The 11,622-nt window shown below is 44.7% G+C and overlaps 1 long non-coding RNA gene across 1 annotated transcript; it reads right to left on the reverse strand.

The window, feature by feature from the left end:
• Positions 1-242: 242 nt before the first annotated feature.
• On the reverse strand, positions 243-9,867 carry LOC147117541 (uncharacterized). The gene is made up of 3 exons (XR_015078469.1): positions 7,753-9,867; positions 2,562-2,596; positions 243-530 (listed from the first exon to the last, which is right to left on the reverse strand). It is a non-coding gene; the product is annotated as an uncharacterized LOC147117541 (long non-coding RNA).
• Between the last annotated feature and the right edge of the window lie 1,755 nt (positions 9,868-11,622).

The following is an 11,622-nucleotide window of genomic DNA, read 5'->3' on the forward strand; positions in this document are numbered from 1 at the left end:
TCTCTCTCTCTCTCTTCCCCCGTCTCTCTCTACTCCCCCCAGTCTCTCTCTCTCTCTCTCTTCCAACAACAACATGCCCTCAAAAAACCCTCGGCACCACTGGGCACTCCAGCTAGTATCTTCTATATATATATATATATATATAAAACGGTCCGTCTGTCTTTCCGTCTGTCCGACTATACATTCAAAAGTTATAGAGCGTACCTACACACATGTTATATCAAAAGAAAGCTTATCATTAGGGGAGTCTAATAGGTGTATTTACTTTTTGGTCAGACAAAAATTGTTGAGACAGTATACAAAAAAGTTTCAAAAAACGGCAACATTCCGCTCATTAGCGTTGATTGACGTGATGGTTGACCAATTGTACGGGGGATTAACCTGATGGTATGACCAATCGGTGCATCACGGGGGGCATTTCATTGCGTGTGTGGGCGGACCTAATCCTTCTGAGCTGAGGTGAGTGGCCGCCATCTTGATTCCTAACGATTCATTTATTTTTCCCACTTTCTGCGTGTTTATTTTCAAATCTAGATTTCCAGCAAAAAAAAAGTTGCTTTTAAAACACAATTAAATTGTTTTAAAAAAAAGTTAATTAATTTGTAAATATTTTCTCTAACCTCATTAATTTTCCTACCTTTCACCCTTTGTTTCCGTCTTGACTCGCTACCTCCGCCGGGCGCCGCAACCTTCTAGGGTTACCCCCGCCTGCAGGCCTCGAAGCCTCGGCCTCTCTTCCCCAGCCACGCCCGAGCTAGGCACCTCCCGTCCTGCTTAACAAGCGGCCCGCGATCGCTGCCATCGCTTTGTAAAGGCTGGCGGGGCGGGCCTGAGCCGAGCGTAGCTGCCGCCGCCATCTTTGTAAAGGCTGGCGGGGCGGTACGGAGCTCCGCGGAGCCATCGCCGGCACTGGGCTCGGGTGCTTCGTGGCCTGCGGCCGAATGGCAGCTGCGGAGCTCGGGCTGCCCGGGGTGCTGGGCTCGGCTGGGCCATGTCAGTGCGGGTGCCCGAGGCCCCGGGGCCTAGCCTTCTCCAACTGCCACCGGCAGCACAACTCTCAACACTGGCAGAGTGGAGAGGGTCTGCTGGCTCCCCCATCCCTTCTCCCCCTCGCCTTCCCCCTCCCCCCTTCCCTTCCCCCTCTTCCCCTTTCCCTTCCCCCCCACCCCTTCTCCCCCCCACCCCCCCACCCCTTCTCCCCCCTACCCCTTCCCCCCCACCCCTTTCCCCTTTCTCTCCTTCCCTCTCTCTCTCCGTCTCCCTCTCTCTCTCCCTCTCCCCCCCAGTCTCTCTCTCTCTCCCCCCCAGTCTCTCTCTCTCTCCCCCCCAGTCTCTCTCTCTCTCCCCCCCAGTCTCTCTCTCTCTCCCCCCCAGTCTCTCTCTCTCTCCCCCCAGTCTCTCTCTCTCTCCCCCCAGTCTCTCTCTCTCTCTCTCTCTCTCTCTCTCTCTCTCTCTCTCTCTCTCTTCCCCCCCCCATCTCTCTCTACTCCCCCCAGTCTCTCTCTCTCTCTCTTCCAACAATAACATGCCCTCAAAAAACCCTCGGCACCGCCGGGCACTCCAGCTAGTTTCTAATAATTCAGAAAGAAACTCATTTTTTGACAAAAAGCAATCTAGTTCCTTCTTAAAACCCATTAAGGTTTCTTGTTCCACCACCTATGCCTTCTGTTCTACATACTTACCACCCTTTCAGTAAAAAAGTTCCTCCTGCATTTCCTATTTCCCTTTGTTGTCTTTAATTTGTAAATATGACACCCTGTGCTTAAATGTACATGGCAGAAATGTTTTCTTGGTTTCAATTTGTCCAAGGTTTTCATAATTTTAAACACTTCTATCATATTCCCTCAGAGTGAAAAGACCCAGAGTAGTCAATCTTATCTCATACGTCAGTCCCTTAAGTTCTGGGATAAACTGTGTAGCCTTTCTCTGTACTCCTCCAATAACTGAATATCCTTTTTGAAGTAGGGAGACCAAAACTGCACACAGTACTCCAGGGCCAAATAGAGTTTTAATAACCTGTCCAACAAAGCCACAAGAGCTCATATAGAAGATAATCCACATCAACCTTCCCCCTGCCAAATCTCATGAACGTACATTTCTCTGAATTAAATTGTATCTGCCATTTCTTCACCCACTGATCAAGCTTGTCAACATCCTTTTGAATTTGTGCGTAGTAATATTCATCATTTGCCACTGCTCCCAATTTGGTATCATCTGCAAATTTGGACATTTTGCAGGCAATTCCTTCCTCTAAATCATTTATAAAAACGATGAACACCAGTGGCAACAACACTGAACCTTGTGGCACTCCACTGGTAACTGGCTGCCAACTAGATACCTAGATGATGAGAATAGCTGTTAGATTTTAGTTTCTTGAGGTGTAGAACTGGAAGAGATGATGGATAATGCTAATAAAATAATTTCCAAGTGGATGAGATGAGCTGTGTGGCCTTTTTCACTTATAACTTCTTGTTTTCTTCAAGATACAGGAGACCCCTATGCTTTGCACCGTTGATTTGCTGATCCTTAATCTATGTGGAGGATAATTTTGACGTACTTACATTTTGATTGAGGTGAGTTGTAGTTAGTTGGGTTCCTTTAACCAAGAGAAAGAAAATAATTTAGTTTGTCCCTACATTAGTGAGCCTTAAGGAGTGTACAGACTTTAGTGCAGTAAATATTGTTTAATAGAAAATTATGTACTTGCTGTGAGTCAAATTGACAAAGGCGTATTCCTCTCCCTCCCCAACACTTCAATGATTAGATTAGTGCCATAAATAATTGTCAGCCATGTGTGTCTAATCTCAGGCGCTTGAGAGTTTATAAAATAACTATGAATTTTTGAACTTTTTTTAAAATTTAAAAGTAATAAACATCTAATGACATAATAGATTTAACATAGAAACATAGAAGATAGGAGGAAGAGTAGGCCATTCGGCCCCTTGAGCCTGCGCCGCCATTCAATGAGATCATGGCTGATCATCCAAATTCAGTACCCTGTCCCTGCCTTTTCCCCATATCCCTTGATCCCTTTAGCCTCAAGAAATATATCCAACTCTTTCTTGAATATATTTAATGAATTGGCCTCAACTGCCTTCTGTGGTAGAGAATTCCACAGATTCACCTCTCTGGGTGAAGAAATTCCTCCTCATCTCTGTCCTAAATGGCTTACCCCTTATCCTTAGACTATGACCCCTGGTTCTGGACTCCCCGGCCATCGGGAACATCCTTCCTGCATCTAGTCTGTCCAGGCCTGACAGAATTTTATAGGTTTCGATGAGATACCCTCTCAATCTTCTAAACTCCAGTGAGTATAAGCCCAATCGACACAATCTCTCCTCATATGTCATTCCTGCCATCCCAGGTATCAGCCTGGTGAATCTTCGCTGCACTCCTTCCATGGCAAGAACATCCTTCCTCAGATAAGGCAACCAAAACTGCACACAATACTCAAGGTGCGGTCTCACCAAGGCCCTGTACAACTGCAGCAAGACATCCTTGTTCCTGTACTCGAACCCTCTTGCTACGAAGGCCAACATACCATTTGCCTTCTTAACCGCCTGCTGCACCTGCATGCTTACCTTCAGTGACTGGTGCACAAGAACACCCAGGTCTCTTTGCACTTCCCCTTCTCCCAATTTATTGCCATTCAAATAATAATCTGCCTTCCTGTTTTTGCCACCAAAGTGGATAACCTCACATTTATCCACATCATAGTGCATTTGCCATGTTTCTGCCCAATCACCCAACCTGTCCAAATCGTACTGGAGTTTCACGACATCCTCCTCACAGCATACCCTCCCACCCAGCTTTGTGTCGTCTGCAAATTTGGAGATATTACATCCAATTCCCTCGTCCAGATCATTAATATATATTGTGAACAGCTGGGGTCCTAGGACCGATCCTTGCGGTACCCCACTAGTCACTGCCTGCCACTTGGAAAATGACCCATTTATTCCAACTCTTTGCTTTCTATCTGCCAACCAGTTCTCTATTCAAGTCAATACCTTGCCCCCAATCCCACGTGCCTTAATTTTGCACGCTAATCTCTTATGCGGGACCTTATCGAAAGCCTTCTGAAAGTCCAAATACACCACATCCACTGGTTCTCCCTTATCTATTTTACCAGTTACATCCTCAAAAAATTCCAGTAGATTAGTCAAGCACGATTTACCTTTTGTAAATCCATGTTGACTTTGTCCGATCCTGTCACTGCTTTCCAAGTGCTCTGCTAGTACATCTTTTATAATGGACTCTAGCATTTTCCCCATTACCGATATCAGGCTTACCGGTCTATAATTCCCTGCTTTTTCTCTACCACCTTTTTTGAATAGTGGGGTAACATTAGCTACCCTCCAATCCATGGGTACTGTTCCAGAGTCTGTTGAGTTCTGGAAGATGATCAGCAATGCATCGACTATTTCTAGGGCCACTTCCTTAAGTACCCTAGGATGTAGATTATCAGGCCCTGGAGATTTATCGGCCTTCAATCCCGTCAACTTTCCCAACACCATTTCCCTACAAATACTGATTTCTTGCACTTACTCACTCTCATCAGACCCTATGTTCCCCGACATCTCTGGGAGGTTATTTGTGTCCTCCTTTGTGAAGACAGAACCAAAATATGTATTTAATTGGACTGCCATTTCTTTGTTCCCCACTATAAATTCCCCTGATTCTGACTGTAAGGGACCTACACTTGACTTCACCAATCTTTTTCTCTTCACATATCTATAAAAGCTTTTACAGTCAGTTTTTATGTTCCCTGCAAGCTTACTTTCATAATCTATTTTCCCCCTCTTAATTAATCCCTTTGTCCTCCTTTGCTGAATCCTAAACTGCTCCCAATCCTCAGGTTTTTTCCTCTGGTTGCACCATGCTAAAACATGCTTTTCAAAAAAGGTGCTTTTGCAGTTCAATATCTTTGAAACTATGAGTAAAAACAATTTTTACTTCAATTAACTTTGTTGGTTTAAAAATGCAGTAACACTTGGGTCACCAATTGATAAACAATGATGGGGAAATGCATCTTGCAGAATAGGATGATCCATTGCTGTTCCTCTTTCAATATAGAACAGTTTTTTTACCAGTGTTTTATTTAAGGGATACGTAACTTTATGGGTAATATTATTGATAGATCTCCATAAAGAGCTTCCCCCTACAATTACTTTTCAGTTCTCATTCTTGAAAAGTCACTTGGAGCAATAATGTGTGGTAAGAATGTTCTAAGGTGACCACTAACAGGGAATCCTCCTCATTGGGTTTGCTCCACAGAACAGAGTACTCTCTATATCTGAAACATAGGAGAAATTCGGTATCGCCCATTTTGGGGCGCTATTATCGGCCGGGCGCAAAGTTTAGCGCCTAACGCTAATTATTGCCTCCGACTGCAAAATTCGCCTCTATCGCCCCTAGAGGTGATTGGAGCACTAAATCAGGCACTACACACCTCTCTTGAGGCGCTAACGTCGGGGAGTGAAACGCTACCTCTGAACGCTACCGAAGCTCAGGTGATGTCAGTTACCATGTAAGCCAGACAGACTGGCGCCTTCCAGTTCTTAAAGGGGAGGGGCCAGTTCTTAAAGGGGAGAAGGGGAAGTGCAACGAGAACTGGGTGTCCTTGTGCACCAGTCGCTGAAGGTAAGCATGCAGGTGCAGCAGGCAGTTAAGAAGGCAAATGGTATGTTGGCCTTCGTAGCGAGAGGGTTCGAGTACAGGAACAAGGATGTCTTGCTGCAGTTGTACAGGGCCTTGGTGAGACCACACTTTGAGTATTGTGTGCAGCTTTGGTCGCCTTATCTGAGGAAGGATGTTCTTGCCATGGAGGGAGTGCAGCGAAGATTCACCAGACTGATACCTGGGATGGCAGGAATGACGTATGAGGAGAGATTGGGTCGATTGGGCTTTTACTCGCTGGAGTTTAGAAGAATGAGAGGGGATCTCATTGAAACTTATAAAATTCTAACAGGACTAGACAGACCGATGGCGGGGGAGTCCAGAATCAGGGGTCACAGTCTAAGGATAAGGGGTAAGCATTTAGGACAGAGATGAGGAGGAATTTCTTCACCCAGAGAGTGGTGAACCTGTGGAATTCTCTACCACAGAAGGCAGTTGAGGCCAATTCATTAAATATATTCAAGAAGGAGTTAGATATATTTCTTAAGGCTAAAGGGATGAAGGGATATGGGGAGAAAGCAGGGACAGGGTACTGAGTTTGGATGATCAGCCATGATCTCATTGAATGGCGGAGCGGGCTCGAGGGGCCGAATGGCCTACTCCTGCTCCTATCTTCTATGTTTTCTGGCCAGCCGCACCCTGCTCATTGCAGCCTTGAATCTCGGCCTGGAGCGACCTCTAAAGCAATTGTGTTAGATGCACTAATGGATAGGCCCAGGGAAAGAGCTCGGCGCTTAGGAACCTCAAAAGTGGTGCTGAGGGCCAAAACTCCTTAGGACAGTGTTAAATCTTTCCAGATGCCTCTCTCCCTCTCAACCTGAGTACCAAAAATTTTGCCGACAAGAAAATGCAGGAAGCGTCCGCCTTTAAATAGCGCTCCCCCAGCCCCTTCCCGACTGCAAAACGTTCCCCTCTACCTGTCATTGCTAGCGGCAGGCGGAAAGACAGGGGGCGCGACTCAATATCCGGTCCGGGGCACTACCGGGGCATTGCACCCTCGACTGACGTCACGATATGCGGGCACAGGAGATCGTGGCGGTAGTATTTAGTGCCGCTGCAAAATGTCTGGTCAATTTCGCGAGCTGCACTAAAATCGCCGTGCTTGGGCGCTAACTTCCTAGCGCCCCGTTCGCTAACAGAAGGCGCTAAGCAACCGAATTTTCCCCCCATGTTCTCTCTGGGGATACTGCCTGACCTGCTGAGTGTTTCCAGCATTTTCTGTTTTTGTTTCAGATTTCCAGCACCTGCAGTTTTTTGCTGTTTCTTTATAATATTTAATTGTGTGTTACTTATACAGAGGCTCAGGTACTCCTCTTGGCATCCCTTTATATTTGCAGATTGTGGAGTTGAAAGTTCAGACGAGGTATGGCAGACAGGCGTGTGGCTTCTTGGGGTCAGCTCGGATCTACCATTATGCCATCACTTGTGTTTGTGAGCCAGATAATCATACCTGGTCATGTCCAAAGTGAGCCGTATGTGGAGGCTATGATTCCTCAAGGATGCCATCACAGAACTGGACACACTCCTGCAGCCAGACCTAGAAACCATTTGTTGGACATGGACAGCTCTGCCAGTGGCTATCGCGGTTCCACTGCCTTGACATTTTATGACGTTGCAGTCATCCCAGAAACAGCTGGAGATAGCTTCCAAATCTCCCAACCTTCAGTGCCATATTGTATCATGCAGGTCTCAGATGGATTGTTTGCTGGGTCAATCAATTCATCTATTTCCCCATGGAAAACACAAAGCAACACTTTTACTATCTGCCTGGATTTCCCAAACTGCACAGCATTATCGGTGGCACATATGGTCATTCGGGCCCCTGTCCCAATGCTACTGGTTGAGACTAGATACTGGATGTAAATATTCATTTCTTGAGCACAGTCACATTTTGATATTAATCAGACCATTTTTACAGAGAAAGTATTTGGAAAACAATTGCATCTAATTGTTTTAAAGCAGAGTGTATTCAAACAAGTTTTAAAGACAAAAGGTGGTTAAAATACTAAGTTATTTCCCCAAAGACATATATGACAATAAACAAGTTGTTAGCTTGTCTTGGTAACTGATAAATACCTCACATCCACTGTTTTGGGAAGTCCCTAGTCCTAGACACTCATGAGGGGTGACTGGCATTGGCTATCTCCTCTGGTTGTGAACATAGAGAGATAAAATAGAAAGAAAAACAAATGATTAGTCAGTTTTTTTAAACAGAAGCTGCTAGGGAAGGCATCCATCAGACTCAAAGTTTAGAATGCTAGGTGTTAGAAGCTATTTTGTTTAAATCAGGATGATGACACATTGGCATGGGGTTGCATAGCATCAATGTTCCCTCTAATATTTTGGGGCCCTCGCGGCCCCTTTAACAGGCTGCGCGGGTCATTCAAAATTCCGTGCATGCGCTGTTTTTCTATTTAAAAGCCGGCTCACCAGCTGCGCAGGTCCTTCAGCACAGCTTAAAGGGAACATGGCATAGCATGTTCATTATTTGGTATTATTATGCAAAGAAGTTGCACTAATTGAATAAGTACGCCCAATCATTACAGGAGCAATATATTTTCTCTTGCTGTTTGAAAAATAAAACAGCTCTATGATTCGTTTCTTCCTTTGTCTTACCAAATGTTTCCTTGGTCTACTTTCAAAAAAAAGTGGAGGTATGCACATGGAAGCTAATACAAATGACAAAAATGTCCAATTCATACCACGTGGGGGGGGGGGGGTCCCATTTTTACACCCCCGGGTTATGTTATCATATAATTAGACATTGGGCACTACAGGCATACCGCTAAATGTAAGACGCTCAGAACACTCACCTTATCTGAAACACTTGACTTCTAAGGAGAAGAGAGCCCTGAGATTCTGGGCATTGAGTCAATCAAAGGAGTGAATCTGTGCCCAGAATAACTAGACCTGCCGTACCACCAAGAAAAAAATCTAAGGTAAGACCCAAATTTATAACAGGCACCTAGAAGGAACAACATTCAAGCAGTAAAATATCCCTTGAAAAAAAGCTTCAGAAGGCAAGACATTGTAGTGTTATGCTGCATCCCATGTCTGTGTGAGGAAGTAAATGAGGGAGTAAGGAGATGAAGAATGAAAAGCAAAGGATAATATTTGCCTTGATCTTGGGGGAAACTGCTGAAGTCACCCTCCTCCACTCCCTTGATTCACTCTATGCCCATAATCTCCGTGGCTCTCTCCTTGTAAGGAGTCAAGGGTAGCAGTTTAGGTGACCACTCCCATCTACATCTGTTGGCACCAGTTACGTGTGGCCTGTAAATAGAAAAGGAAAATGTGTTGCAATAGACAATGTGAGAGAGATATCACCCAAGCACCAAGGCCAACGGCCACCTTAAATGTGTCTGCAAATATGCAGCTTGTAGGTATCTTGTGCTTGGTGTTTGCTGCTTATCACATTTAACTTAGTAACATCCTTTACATTTCACTCTTTATCTACTTCTCCCTCATTCAGTCTCTCACCCCACAGGCAACAACTGCACAATACCACACTTACCTTGTAAAGCTTGGTTTCACTGTTAGCTTAATGTTAGTATTTAATGGAACACAGCAAATGCATTATCAAGGCAGCAATACAAAAGTATCTTTTTAAACCTGGGTATGCCTGTGCATTTGGAAAGTGCATGAGCAGATGAATTCACACTTTGTAATGTTGCACCAAGCTTACAGTTGTGTGTTGTTAAGGCAACACTACTGTGGCAAATTCCCTGTGACCTACAAAGTTTTTGCTCACCTGCTCCCAGGTTCAGTGCATAGATGAGATAGCCACCTCTGCTCCAGCACGTCCCTTGACTGCGCGGTGACCTGCAGCTCCAAAAGGAATAACTTTTCTTTCCGGGACCTCCCATAACAACACCTCCAATGCTGGTTTATTGAAAAAAGCAGTTTGACTTTGGTAACTTGTTCCAATCATTTCTCCCCAGCACAGCTGTAAGGACATGTAACAGCCATTTTGTTGTGCCAATATCTTGTCCCCTGACCCGGCTGTACACCCAGCACACCATGGTGAGCTCTGTGCTAAGAGCACTGCAAGAGTATACTAGTAATGTGAGCTCACATTATGGCATGAGGTCAGCTCGAGGAGAAGTGATCTAGGCCCCTGCCCTGATCTGGCCTTGTGCCATAATGCAGTCAGCCCATTAACATGATCTTACAATGTCCGAAGATCAGTGTTCCCAGTGCCTGTGCATCTGGACCACACTATCGGTCCTTATATTCTGTAATGGAATCATGTCCAAGTGAACAGTTCTGTGCTCCTATATCCTACACAGTGCCCTATCTATGATATTTGAGGCAATAAAAAATAATTCTCTACATCTAGAAATAATTCACTATAAAGCATTGTGGATAGTCATACTTGGATTGTTAATGCCCTTTTAGATTGTAGCTACTTGAGCTTGTCTCTTCAGTCCACCCTCTCCCCACCCTTGTTTGGGTTCATGTTGGCTTTATTTCCTTTATGTTTTAGTGAGGTCTTTAGGCTGTTTTTCACAATGAGGAGGAAAATGTATTTTGCTAATGTGCTTAATAGATGTAAGAAGGAGGATAATTAATAGAAGGCAATTAATTCTATGTAAAATGTTCATTTTAATAGTGATATTGGCTTTTTGGTTCATAGAAAAAACATTTTCTACCTTTCTACAATGGGTGTCAAAATTAAGCTATATCTGTTAGAATTATGAGGACAATATTTTATTGTCTTTGAAGGCCATTTGAAGAGAAGATCAGAGTAACTTGCCAGAAGATGATGCTTGGACATTGGAATGGTCTCACACATTTTAGACAATTGCAGCTTCTCAGATTTGTTGATGGGACACAAGACTCTTCCTGGTATTGGTACATCAATTCTGGTACAGCCAATTTCACTTTTTCAGGATTTTGCAGCTATATCGATGATTGAGATGGAGCAGTCGCTTTCATTCTCTCCGACTCCGACTCAGGTTTCTGAAAAACTAGAATCAGTGCCATGTTAAGCGTCTCCATCAAACCCACCTTTAGTCTTGGCACATTAAATATTGCGAATAGTAAAGGACTATTCAACATTTTTTTAATATAACAGGCTCTCGCCCATGCTGTGATTTTGATTTGGAAGGGAGGGAATCTTCGACCTCTACCTGAAACAAATGCAAAGTTGGTGGTGCACCCACGCCACCCGCCCAAAGCTGGCGTCAGAAAAACGGTTTGGGCCTCATTTAAATACTACCGGTGGGATGTTGATGCCAAATGGGTGCCAGTTGTATAGGGCAGGAAATGGGCTGGCTCTCACATTGAGCTGACTGGCTGGTAGGTTGGGCCTGGAGGTAAGTGATCCCTGGGGGGAGCCAGCAGCAGGCTGGAGGATCACTCCTGCTCCTCCTGGCCCACAAAAATAAAGCTTAAATATTTCTTTGGTCATTTTTTGAGCACCTCCAGCGGTCCCTTTAAGCCCTGCTGGTTAGAAAGAAAGAAAGACTTGCATTTATATAGTGCCTTTCATGACCACTGGACATCTCAAAGCGCTTTACAGCCAATGAAGCACTACTTGAAGTGGAGTCACTGTTGTAATGTGGGAAAGGTTAGGCTGCTCAATGCTCGGTACAAATGGGTGGAGCATGTGATGTGCAAGCTCCATCCATTTGTACCTAAAACTTGTAATCAGGGTCCGACAACTGGTATAGGACCCCGATTTGCATATTTAAGTAGGCTCCTGCCCTGAAAATTGCATCAGAAGGGCCTTACACAGCAATAGGGCAGCTAAGAAATGGGCAACCAACGGTTTAAAATCGCCCCTATTGTCCCCATCTTTAGGTATACTGGAACATCCAATTTCTGTATTGGGAGTGGAGAGCTGGAGAAGTGCAGTTTTTCAAAGCACCTGTCCAGCTCATTCCTTTTTCTTGTCCAAGTTTCTTCCTTCCTGTTCTGAAAACAATAACTGAAACTGAGATA

The sequence above is a fragment of the Somniosus microcephalus genome, chromosome 5, assembly GCF_052327205.1.
Source record: "Somniosus microcephalus isolate GS21.2 chromosome 5, FLI_Smic_1.0, whole genome shotgun sequence".
Taxonomy (NCBI): domain Eukaryota; kingdom Metazoa; phylum Chordata; class Chondrichthyes; order Squaliformes; family Somniosidae; genus Somniosus; species Somniosus microcephalus.